Source organism: Arachis hypogaea, chromosome 5 (assembly GCF_003086295.3).
Source record: "Arachis hypogaea cultivar Tifrunner chromosome 5, arahy.Tifrunner.gnm2.J5K5, whole genome shotgun sequence".
NCBI lineage: Eukaryota > Viridiplantae > Streptophyta > Magnoliopsida > Fabales > Fabaceae > Arachis > Arachis hypogaea.
In genome coordinates, this window is record NC_092040.1 from 49,271,699 (window position 1) to 49,285,128 (window position 13,430).

A 13,430-nucleotide genomic window follows, 5' to 3' on the forward strand; every position below is an offset into this window, starting at 1 on the left:
GATACATACTATCAATTAATGATTTGATTCAACATTTCAAGTATGTTGCCTTTTCTGTTGAGAAAGGTTTAATGTTTGAATCATATCTTTTCTTGTTAGTCAAGTTTTTAATTTTCAAATCAAATCTTTTTAAAATGTTTTTCAAATCATATCTTCTCAATCACATTTTTTTTAAATCAATCATATCTTCTTAACCACATCTTCTTCAAAATAGTTTTCAATCAAATCTTTTTGATTTCTAATTTCAAAATCTTTTTCAAAAATCACTTTATTTCTTTCCCACTTTCATTTTCGAAAATTAAGTAATGTTTTTCAAAAATGTTTTCAAAATTTTTCACTTAATTTTCGAAAATGACTTCCCTCCTTCTCACATCCTTCTATTTATGGACTAACACTATCCCTTAATGCAAAATTCGAACTCCATCTTCTCTGTTAAGTTCAAATTTTTCCACTCCTGTCTTCTACTCTTCTTTTCCTCTGACACCTAAAGGAATCTCTATACTGTGACATAGAGGATTCCACATTTTCTTGTTCCCTTATCTTTCTTATGAGCAGGAGCAAAGACAAAGGCATTCTTGTTGAGGCTGATCCTGAACCTGAAAGGACCTTGAAGAGAAAGCTAAGAGAAGCCAAAGCACAACTCTCTTTAGAGCACCTGAACGAACTCTTCAAGGAAGAAGAATTCATGGCAGCCGAAAACAACAACAATGCCAACAATGCAAGGAAGGTGCTTGGTGACTTTACTGCACCTACTCCCGATTTCTATGGGAGAAGCATCTCTATCCCTGCCATTGGAGCAAACAACTTTGAGCTTAAGCCTCAATTAGTTTCTCTAATGCAACAGAATTGCAAGTTCCATGGACTTCCACTGGAAGATCCTCATCAGTTTTTAGCTGAGTTCTTGCAAATCTGTGACACTGTTAAGACTAATGGGGTTGACCCTGAGGTCTACAGACTGATGCTATTCCCTTTTGCTGTAAGAGACAGAGCTAGAACATGGTTGGATTCTCAACCTAAAGAAAGCCTGGACTCTTGGGAAAAGCTAGTCAATGCCTTCTTGGCAAAGTTCTTTCCACCTCAAAAATTGAGTAAGCTTAGAGTGGAAGTCCAAACCTTCAGACAGAAGGAAGGAGAATCCCTCTATGAAGCTTGGGAAAGATACAAACAATTAATCAGAAAGTGTCCCACTGATATGCTTTCTGAATGGAGCATCATAGGTATTTTCTATGATGGTCTCTCTGAACTGTCCAAGATGTCTTTGGATAGCTCTTCTGGAGGATCTCTTCATCTGAAGAAGACGCCTACTGAAGCTCAAGAACTGATTGAAATGGTTGCAAATAACCAATTCATGTACACTTCTGAAAGAAATCCTGTGAACAATGGGACTAGTCAGAAGAAAGGAGTTCTTGAGATTGATACTCTGAATGCCATATTGGCTCAGAACAAAATATTGACTCAACAAGTCAATATGATTTCTCAAAGTCTGTCTGGAATGCAAAATGCACCAAGCAGTACTAAGGAAGCTTCATCTGAGGAAGAAGCTTATGATCCTGAGAACCCTTCAATAGAAGAGGTGAATTACATGGGAGAACCCTATGGAAACACCTATAATCCTTCATGGAGGAATCATCCAAATCTTTCATGGAAGGATCAACAGAGACCTCAACAAGGTTTCAATAATAATAATGGTGGAAGAAACAGGTTTAGCAATAGCAAGCCTTTTCCATCATCATCTCAGCAACAGACAGAGAGTTCTAAGCAGAATACCTCTGACTTAGCAACTATGGTCTCTGATCTGATCAAAACCACTCAAAGTTTCATGACTGAAACAAGGTCCTCCATTAGAAATTTGGAGGCACAAGTGGGACAGCTGAGCAAGAAAACTACTAAACTCCCTCCAAGTACTCTTCCAAGCAACACAGAAGAAAATCCAAAAGGAGAGTGCAAGGTCATTAACATGGCCGAATTTGGAGAGGAAGGTGAGGCAGTGAACGCCACTGAGGAAGACTTCAATGGGCATGCACTGACCTCCAATGAGTTCCCCAATGAGGAACCATGGGAATCTGAGGCTCAAAATGAGACCATAGAGATTCCATTAGACTTACTTCTGCCTTTCATGAGCTCTGATGAGTATTCTTCCTCTGAAGAGGATGAATATGTCACTGAAGAGCAAGTTGCTAAATACCTTGGAGCAATCATGAAGCTAAATGACAAGTTATTTGGAAATGAGACTTGGGAGGATGAACCCCCTTTGCTCACCAAAGAACTGGATGACTTGTCTAGGCAGAAACTGCCTCAAAAGAGGCAGGATCCTGGGAAGTTTTCTATACCTTGTACCATAGGCACCATGACCTTCAAGAAGGCCTTGTGTGACTTAGGGTCAAGTGTAAACCTCATGCCTCTCTCTGTAATGGAGAAGCTAGGGATCTTTGAGGTGCAAGTTGCAAAGATCTCACTAGAGATGGCAGACAACTCAAGAAAACAAGCCCACGGACTTGTAGAGGATGTTCTGGTTAAAGTTGAAGACCATTACATCCCTACTGATTTCATAGTCCTAGAGACTGGAAAGTGCAAGGATGAATCCATCATCCTTGGCAGACCCTTCCTAGCCACAGCAAAGGCTGTGATTGATGTTGATAGAGGAGAGTTGATCATTCAAGTGAATGAAGAATCCTTGGTGTTTAAGGCCCAAGGGTATCCCTCTGTCATCATGGAGAGGAAGCATGAAGAGCTTCTCTCAAAACAGAGCCAAACAGAGCCCCCACAGTCAAACTCTAAGTTTGGTGTTGGGAGGCCACAACCAAACTCTAAGTTTGGTGTTGAACCCCCACATTCAAACTCTAAGTTTGGTGTTGGGAAGTTCCAACACGGTTCTGAGCATTTCTGAGGCTCCATGAGAGTCCTCTGTCAAGCTAGTGACAATAAAGAAGCGCTTGTTGGGAGGCAACCCAATGTTTTATATTTAATTATTTTCTTTTGTTATTTTATCTTTTTTGTAGGTTGATGATCATGAGAAGTCACAAAATTAACTGAAAAAGCAAAAACAGAATGAAAAACAGGAAGAAAAACAGCACACCCTGGAGGAAGATGCTGCTGGCGTTTAAACGCCAGTAAGCCTAGCAGTTGGGCGTTTAACGCCCAGTCTGGCACCATTCTGGGCGTTTAACGCCAGAAAGGGGCACCAGACTGGCGTTAAACGCCAGGAAAGGGCAAGAACCTGGCGTTAAACGCCAGGAATGGGCACCAGCCCGGCGTTTAACGCCAGAATTGGCTCAAAACGTGAATTTTAATGCCATTTGGTGCAGGGATGACTTTTCTTTGACACCACAGGATCTGTGGACCCCACAGGACCCCACCTCCACTCTCTCTCTCCTTCCCCCATTCACCAATCACCTCAAACACCTCTTCCCCAAAAACCCTTCACCTATCAAATCCCATCTTTCTCTTCACCACTCACATCCATCCTTCATAAATCCCCACCAACCTCACCCTTCAAATTCAAACCACTTTCCCTCCCAAACCCACCCATAATGGCCGAACCATTACCCCCCTCTCTCCTATATATACCCTTCTTCAACCCTTCATTTTCACACAACCTAAATACCACTTCTCCCCCTCTTTGGCCGAACACACCACCATCTCCCTCTTCCTCATTTCTTCTTCTTCTACTCTCTTCTTTCTTCTTTTGCTCGAGGACGAGCAAACATTTTAAGTTTGGTGTGGTAAAAGCGTTGCTTTTCTCGTTTTTCCATAACCATTATGGCATCCAAGGCCGGAGAAACCTCTAGAAAGAGGAAAGGGAAGGCAAAAGCTTCCACCTCCGAGTCATAGGAGATGGATAGATTCATCTCAAGGGTGCATCAAGACCACTTCTATGAAGTTGTGGCCTTGAAGAAGGTGATCCCCGAGGTCCCCTTTTCACTCAAAAAGGGTGAATATCCGGAGATCCGACATGAGATCCGAAGAAGAGGTTGGGAAGTTCTTACCAACCCCATTCAACAAGTCGGAATCTTGATGGTTCAAGAGTTCTATGCCAATGCATGGATCACCAAGAACCATGACCAAAGTGTGAACCCGAATCCAAAGAATTATCTTACTATGGTTCGGGGGAAATACTTGGATTTTAGTCCGGAGAGTGTGAGGGTGGCGTTCAACTTGCCTATGATGCAAGGAGATGAACATCCTTACACAAGAAGGGTCAACTTTGATCAAAGGTTGGACCAAGTCCTCACAGTCATATGTGAAGAGGGCGCACAATGGAAGCAAGATTCAAGGGGAAAGCCGGTCCAATTGAGAAGGCATGACCTCAAGCCCGTGGCTAGAGGATGGTTAGAGTTTATACAACGCTCAATCATTCCCACTAGCAACCGGTCCGAAGTTACCATAGACCGGGCTATCATGATCCATAGCATCATGATTGGAGAAGAAATAGAGGTTCATGAGGTTATAACCCAAGAACTCTATAAGGTGGCGGACAAGTCCTCTACCTTGGCAAGGTTAGCCTTTCCTCATCTCATTTGTCACCTCTGTTATTCAGTTGGAGTTGACATAGAGGGAGACACCCCCATTGAGGAGGACAAGCCCATCACTAAGAAGAGGATGGAGCACACAAGAGATCCCACTCATCATGAGATCCCTGAGATTCCTCAAGGGATGTACTTTCCTCCACAAAACTATTGGGAGCAACTAAACACCTCCCTAGGAGAATTGAGTTCCAACATGGGACAACTAAGGGTGGAGCATCAAGAACACTCCATCATCCTTCATGAGATTAGAGAAGATCAAAGAATCATGAGGGAGGAGCAACAAAGACAAGGAAGAGATATTGAGGAGCTCAAGCACTCCATAGGATCTTCAAGAGCAAGGAAGAGCCGCCATCACTAAGGTGGACCCGTTCCTTGATTTCCTTGTTATTTGTTCTTCTGTTTTTCGAATTTTATGCTTATGTTTATCCATGTTTGTGTCTTGTGATCATTAGTGTCTTAGTGTCTATGCCTTAAAGTTATGAATGTCCTATGAATCCATCACCTTTCTTGAATAAAAATGTGCTTAATTGAAAAAGGAAGAATTGCATGAATTTTGAATTTTATAACAGTTAATTATTTTGATGTGGTGGCAATATTTTTGTTCTCTGAATGTATGCTTAAACAGTGCATATGTATCTTGAATTTGTGGTTCATGAATGTTGGCTCTTGAAAGAATGATGAAAAAGGAGACATGTTACTGAGGATCTGAAAAATCATTAAAATGATTCTTGAAGCAAGAAAAGGCTATTCAAAAAAAAAAAAGAGAGAAAAATCGAAAAAAAAAACGAAAAAAAAAATTTATAGAGAAATAAAGAGTTGTGATCCAAGGCAAATAAGAGTGTGCTTAAGAACCCTGGACACCTCTAATTGGGGACTCTAGCAAAGCTGAGTCACAATCTGAAAAGGTTCACCCAATTATGTGTCTGTGGCATGTATGTATCCGGTGGTAATACTGGAAGACAGAATGCTTTGGGCCACGGCCAAGACTCAATAAATAGCTATGTTCAAGAATCATCATACTTTACTAAGAGAATCATTAACACTATCTGGACTCTGAGTTCCTAAAGAAGCCAACCATTCTGAATTTCAAAGGATAGAGTGAGATGCCAAAACTATTCAGAGGCAAAAAGCTAAAAGCCCCGCTCATCTAATTAATACTGATCTTCATAGATGTTTTTGGGATTCATTGCATATTCTCTTCTTTTTATCTTATTTGATTTTCAGTTGCTTGGGGACAAGCAACAATTTAAGTTTGGTGTTGTGATGAGCGGATAATTTGTATACTTTTTGGCATTGTTTTTAGTATGTTTTTAGTATGATCTAGTTAGTTTTTAGTATATTTTTATTAGTTTTTAGTTAAAATTCACTTTTCTGGACTTTACTATGAGTTTGTGTGTTTTTCTGTGATTTCAGGTATTTTCTGGCTGAAATTGAGGGACCTGAGCAAAAATCTGATTCAGAGACCAAAAAGGACTGCAGATGCTGTTGGATTCTGACCTCCCTGCACTCGAAGTGGATTTTCTGGAGCTACAGAAGCCCAATTGGCGCGCTCTCAACGGCATTGGAAAGTAGACATCCTGGGCTTTCCAGCAATATATGATAGTCCATACTTTGCCCAAGATTTGATGGCCCAAACCGGCGTTCAAAGTCACCTCAAGAAATCCCAGCGTTAAACGCTGGAACTGGCACCCAAATGGGAGTTAAACGCCCAAACTGGCACTAAAGCTGGCGTTTAACTCCAAGAAGAGTCTCTACACGAAAATGCTTCATTGCTCAGCCCAAGCACACACCAAGTGGGCCCGGAAGTGGATTTTTATGTCATTTACTCATTTCTGTACACCTTAGGCTACTAGTTTCTTATAAGTAGGACCTTTTACTATTGTATTTTCATCTGGGAATCTTTTGATCACTTTAGATCTCTAGATCATCTTTGGACATTTTAGTTCTTAGATCACTGGGAGGCTGGCCATTCGGCCATGCCTAGACCTTATGCTTATGTATTTTCAACGGTGGAGTTTCTACACACCATAGATTAAGGTGTGGAGCTCTGCTGTACCTCGAGTATTAATGCAATTACTATTGTTCTTCCATTCAATTCCGCTTGTTCTTGTTCTAAGATATCACTTGTTCTTCAACTTGATGAATGTGATGATCCGTGACACTCATCATCATTCTCACCCATGAACAAGGTGACTGACAACCATTCTTGTTCTACAAGCGATCAAGGCTCTAGTGAATATCTCTTGGATTCCTGATTGCACGATGCATGGTTGATCGCCTGACAACCGAGTGCTCGTCTGACAAACGAGCCAACCATTCCGTGAGATCAGAGTCTTCGTGGTATAGGCGAGAACTGATGGCGGCATTCAAGAGAATCCGGAAGGTCTAACCTTGTCTGTGGTATTCTGAGTAGGATTCAATGATTGAATGACTGTGACGTGCTTCAAACTCCTGAGGGCGGGGCGTTAGTGACAGACGCAAAAGAATCACTGGATTCTATTCCGGCCTGATTGAGAACCGACAGATGAATTCCGCTATGCTGTGACAGAGCATATGCAATCGCTTTCACTGAGAGGATGGGAGGTAGCTACTGACAACGGTGAAACCCTTGCTTAAGCTTGCCATGGAAAGGAGTAAGAAGGATTGGATGAAGGTAGTAGGAAAGCAGAGAGACGGAAGGGAAGGCATCTTCATGCGCTTATCTGAAGTTCCTACCAATGAATTACATAAGTATCTCTATCTTTACCTTTGTGTTATTTTCGTTCATCACCATATACATTTGAGTTTGCCTGACTAAGATTTACAAGATGACCATAGCTTGCTTCAATACTAACAATCTCCGTGGGATCGACCCTTACTCACGTAAGGTTTATTACTTGGACGACCCAGTGCACTTGCTGGTTAGTTGTGCGAAGTTGTGTAATGCCATGGTATTGAGCTACCACGTTTTTGGAGCCATTACCGGGGATTATGAGAGTTGTGAAAAGTATTGTTCACAATTTCGCGCACCAATTATCAATAACATTTCTCTTTGTTTATCATTCTTTCAAGTGCCAACAATTTTAACATTCATAAACTTCACTATAAAAAATATGCACTGTTCAAGCATTCATTCAGAAAATAAAAAGTATTGCCACCACATCAAAATAATTAAACTAATTTCAAGATAAAATTTGAAATCCAAGTCCTTCTTGTTCTTTTGTAATTAAGCACTGATAAACCCCATTTGTAGGGTTTATCTTGTATTGATTTTAGGGGATTTTATAACCTTTTACCCACATTTATCCATTGAAATAGCATGGTTTTATAACTTCTCCTTTCATTGTGCTTAAGAGTGAAAACATACTTTTTAGGTCTTAAAATAACTAAATCTAATTTTCCTTGATTCCATTAGATGCCTTGATATGTTTGTTAAGTGGTTTAAGGTTTAGGAGGCAAAAATTGGATCAAGGGAATGAAGAAAGAAGCATGAAAAGTTGGAGAACTCATGAAGAAATGAAAGAACCGGAAAGCTGTCAAGCCGACCTCTTCGCACTTAAATGACCATAACTTGAGCTACAAAGGTCCAAATGATGCGGTTCCAGTTGGGTTGGAAAGCTAACATCCAGGGCTTCGAAACGATATAAGATTTGCCATAGTTTCATTGCGCATAGGGGCGCGCACGCGCACGGTACGTAGACGCGCCGATGGTGGCACATGACCCACTTAATGCAACACGTGGCCAGCGATTTTAGAAGCCTTGTGGGCCCAATCCAACTCATTTCTGATGCTATTTAAGCCAAGGATTGAAGGGGGATTGAACATACTTTCATACTTTTGACCATTAGTCATAGTTTAGTTTTAGAAGTAGTTTCTAGAGAGAGAAGCTCTCACTTCTCTCTAGGATTAAGATTATGTTTAGTTCTTAGATCTAGGTTTTAATCTTTGCTTTCTTCTACTTCTACCTTTCAATTCTTTGTTGTTACATTCATCTTCCTCTATTCTTTTGTTGTAACTTCCTATATGTTGTTCTTATACTTTGATTGTAGATCCACTTTTGTTCCTTCCATTTTCTTTCAATTCAATAAGAGGTAATTCATAATAATTGTTCTTCTTTGCTTTTCTATTGTTGATCTCTTGCCTTTGTAGTTAGATCTCTCTTTAATTCTTGAAATTTATGTTGTTTACTTTTATTGCCTTTTATGTGTTTGTTGAAATGCCTCTTCTAGATATAGTATAGATTTTGTTCCTCTTGGCCTAGGTAGAGTAATTAGTGACACTTGAGTTATCTAATTCCTTTGTTGATTGGTAATTGGAGAGATTGCTAATTGGTTTGGAGTGCACTAAAGCTAGTCTTTCCTTGGGAGTTGGCTAGGACTTGTGGCTCAAGTCAATTCATCCACTTGACTTTCCTTTATTTAGTAAGGGTTAACTAAGTGGTAGCAATGAATAATTCTCATCACAATTGAGAAGGATAACTAGGATAGGACTTCTAATTTTCATACCTTGCCAAGAGCCTTTTATAGTTGTTAGTTTATTTTCATTGCCATTTACTTTTCATGCTTCTTATCCAAAACCCCAAAACACATTTCTAACCAATAACAAGGCACTTTATTGTAATTCCTAGGGAGAACGACCCGAGGTTTGAATACTTCGGTTTATAAAATTAGGGGTTTGTTACTTGTGACAAACAATCTTTTGTATGAAAGGATTTTTGATTGGTTTGGAAACTATACTTGCAACGAGAATTCATTTGTGAAATTCTATACCGTCAAAAATCCAATCGTCAAGCACATTTTTTATTTAAGAGAGGTGAAGGATTCATGAAATTATTCATAGCTTTAAGACATAGACACTAGACACTAATGATCATGTAGTGAAGACACAAACATAGACAAACATAAAGCTTAAAACCGAAAACAGAAAAATAAATAGACAAGGAGATTAAGGAATGAGTCCACCTTAGTGAGGGTGGCGTCTTCCTCTTGAAGATCTAATGGTGCTCTTGAGCTCCTCTATGTCTATTCCTTGCCTTTGTTGCTCCTCCCTCATAGCTCTTTGATCTTCTCTAATCTCATGGAGAATGATGGAGTGCTTTTGGTGCTTCACCCTTAGTTGGTCCATGTTGTAACTTAAGCCTTCCAAAGAGGTGTTGAGTTGCTCCCAATAGTTGTGTGGAGGAAAATGCATCCCTTGAGGCATCTCAGGGATTTCTTGATGAGGATCTTCCTCATGCTCTTGTTGAGGTCCATGAATGGGCTCTCTTATTTACTCCATCCTCTTCTTAGTGATAGGCTTGTCCTCTTCAATGAGGATGTCTCCTTCTATGTCAATCCCAGCTAAATTGCATAGATGACAAATGAGATGAGGAAATGCTAACCTTGCCAAGATGGATGACTTGTCAGCCACCTTGTAGAGTTCTAGAGGTATGATCTCATGAACTTTCACTTTCTCCCCCATCATGATACTATGGATCATGATGGCCCGATCCACAGTTACTTCAGATCGTTTGCTAATAGGAATAATGGAGCATTGGATGAACTCTAACCATCCTCTAGCCACAGGCTTAAGGTCTGGTCTTCTTAATTGAACCCGATTGCCTCTTGAGTCTCTTTTCCATTGAGCTCCTTCCACACATATGTCCATGAGGACTTGGTCCAACCTTTGATCAAAGTTGACCCTTCTAGTGTAGGGGCGTGCATTTTCTAGTGTAGGTGGGGTTTTTGGGGAAGAGGTATAGAGGTGATTGGTGAATAGAATATAGGGACGAGAATAGAATTTGATTGGTGAGTGTTGTTTTGGTTAGAGTGTTATAGAGATATATGAGACGGAGAGAGAGAGGTGGGGTAGGTAAAGATCCTGTGGGGTCCATAGATCCTGAGGGGTCAAGAATTTATCATCCCTGCTCCTATTAGGCGTGTAAACGCCCTTGGTGTGCAATCCTGGCGTTTAACGCCAGACTGCTGCTTGTTTCTGGCGTTAAATGCCAGCTTTTATTTCTTTCCTGGCGTTAAACGCCAGGATGCAACCTGTTTCTGGTGTTTAACACCAGATTGTAGCTTCTTTCTGGCATATAACATCCAGAAAGGTGCCAGAATGGGCGTTAAATGCCCATTCTGCTACCCTTACTGGCGTTTAAACACCAGTAAGTTTCTCCTCCAGGGTGTGCTGTTTTCAATGCTATTTTTGATTTTTCTTAAATTTTTTTGCAATTATTTTTGTGACTTAACATAATCATCAACCTAAAAAAGAAAAATAACAGAGAAAAAAATAAAATTGGGTTACCTCCTAATAAGTGCTTCTTTAATGTCAATAGCTTGACAGTGAGCTCTCATGGAGCTTCACAGGCGTTCAAAGCATTGTTGGGACCTCCCAACACCAAACTTAGAGTTTGAATGTGGGGGTTCAACACCAAACTTAGAGTTTAGTTGTGGCATCCTAACACCAAACTTAGAGTTTGACTGTGGGGGCTTTGTTTGACTCTTATTGAGAGAAGCTTTTCTTGCTTCCTCTCCATAGTTACAGAGGGAGATCCTTGAGTTTTAAACACAAGGTAGTCCTTATTCAGTTGAAGGATCAACTCCCCTCTGTGCACATCAATCACAGCTTTTGCTGTGGCTAGGAAGGGTCTTCCAAGGATGATGGATTCATCCTCATCCTTCCCAGTGTCTAGGATTATGAAATCAGAAGGGATGTAAAGGCCTTTGACCTTTACTAGCACGTCCTCTACCTGTCCATAAGCTTTTTTCATGGATTTGTCTGCCATCTCTAATGAGAATTTGGCAGCCTGTACCTCAAAGATTCCCAGTTTCTCCATTTCAGAGAGTGGCATTAAGTTTATGCCTGACCCCAGGTCACACAGATCCTTCTCAAAGGTCATGGTGCCTATGGTATAGGGAATTAAGAATTTACCAGGATCCTCTTTCTTGTGAGGTAATGTCTGTCTAACCAAGTCATTCAGTTCATTAATGAGCAATTGAGGTTCATCCTCCCAAGTTTCATTATCAAATAACTTGGCATTTAGCTTCATGATTGCTCCAAGTTATTTAGCAACTTGCTCTTCAGTGATATCTTCATCCTCTTCAGAGGAAGAATATTTGATGAGCGGATAATTTATACGCTTTTTGGCATTGTTTTTAGGTAGTTTTTAGTAGGTTCTAGCTACTTTTTAGTATATTTTTATTAGTTTTTAGGCAAAATTCATATTTCTGGACTTTACTATGAGTTTTTGTGTTTTTCTGTGATTTCAGGTATTTTCTGGCTGAAATTGAGGGAGCTGAGCAAAAATCTGATTCAGGCTGAAAAAGGATTGCTGATGCTGTTAGATTCTGACCTCCCTACACTCGGAATGTATTTTTTGGAGCTACAGAAGTCCAATTGGCGCGCTCTCAATTGGGTGGAAAATTAGATATCTAGGGCTTTCCAGCAATATATAATAGCACATACTTTGCTCGAAGATAAATGACGTAAACTGGCGTTTAATGCCAGTTCCATGTTGCATTCTAGTGTTGAACGCCAGAAACAGGTTGCAAGTTGGAGTTAAACGCTAGAAACAGGTTACAACCTGACGTTTAACTCCAGAAACAGCCCAGGCACGTGAGAAGCTTAAGTCTCAGCCCCAACACACACCAAGTAGGCCCCAGAAGTGGATTTCTTCACTATCCATCTTGGTTTACTCATTTTTTGTAAACCTAGGTTACTAGTTTAGTATTTAAACAACTTTTAGAGACTTATTTTGTACCTCATGACATTTTAGATTTGAACTTTGTACTTTTTGATGGCATGAGTCTCTAAACTCAATTGTTGGGGGTGAGGAGCTCTGCAGCGTCTCGATGAATTAATGAAATGATTTCTGTTTTCCATTCAAACACGCTTGCTTCTATCTAAGATACTTATTCGTACTTAACAGTGATGGATGTGATGATCTGTGACACTCATCACCATTCTCAACCCATGAACGTGTGCCTGACAAACACCTCCGTTCTACATTAGATTGAATGACTATCTCTTAGATTCATTAATCAGAATCTTCGTGGTATAAGCTAGAATCCATTGGCAGCATCTTTGAGAATCCAGAAAGTCTAAACCTTGTCTGTGGTATTCCGACTAGGATTCAGGGATTGGATGACAGTGACGAGCTTCAAACTCGCGAGTGTTGGGCGTAGTGACAGACGTAAAAGGATCAATGGATCTTATTCCGACATGATCGAGAACCGACAGATGATTAGCCGTGCTGTGACAGAGCATTTGGACCATTTTCACTGAGAGGATGGGAAGTAGCCATTGACAATAGTGATTCCCTACATACAGCTTGCCATGGAAGGAGCCTTGCATGTTTGAAAGTGAGAAAGCATTATGTTACAGGGATTCAGAAGACAAAGCATCTCCAAAACCCCAACATATTCTCCATTACTGAGTAACAATTACTTATTTTATGCACTTTCACTTTTTACAATTAAAACTAAAGAACCCTATTGGTATCCTGACTAAGAATAATAAGATAACCATAGCTTGCTTCAAGCCAACAATCTCCGTGGGATTCAACCCTTACTCACGTAAGGTATTACTTGGACGACCCAGTGTACTTGCTGGTTACTTGTGCGGAATTACATAGTGTGAGTGTAATTTTCGTGCACCAAGTTTTTGGCGCCGTTGCCGGGGATTGTTTGAGTTTGAACAACTAATGGTTTATCATGTTACTTAGATTAGGAAAAAATTGTCTCTTTTTTGTTTAGAGTCACTAGGATTGCATCTTCTATTATTCCTTTTAAATTTTTTTTTTCAAAAATATTATTTTTCTTTATTAGTTTTTATTTTTTCTTGAAGTCTTTTGTGTGAGTTTAGTGTCATGTTTTAAGTTTGGTGTCAGTTGCATGCTTTTCTTTGTCTTTCAAATTTTCGAATTGCATGTTCTTTGTTCTTCCT

The 13,430-nt window shown here is 40.2% G+C and overlaps 1 non-coding gene across 1 annotated transcript; it reads right to left on the bottom strand.

The window, feature by feature from the left end:
* Positions 1-1,090: 1,090 nt before the first annotated feature.
* On the bottom strand, positions 1,091-1,198 carry LOC112804437 (small nucleolar RNA R71). Its single transcript, XR_003203052.1, has one exon. It is a non-coding gene; the product is annotated as a small nucleolar RNA R71 (small nucleolar RNA).
* Between the last annotated feature and the right edge of the window lie 12,232 nt (positions 1,199-13,430).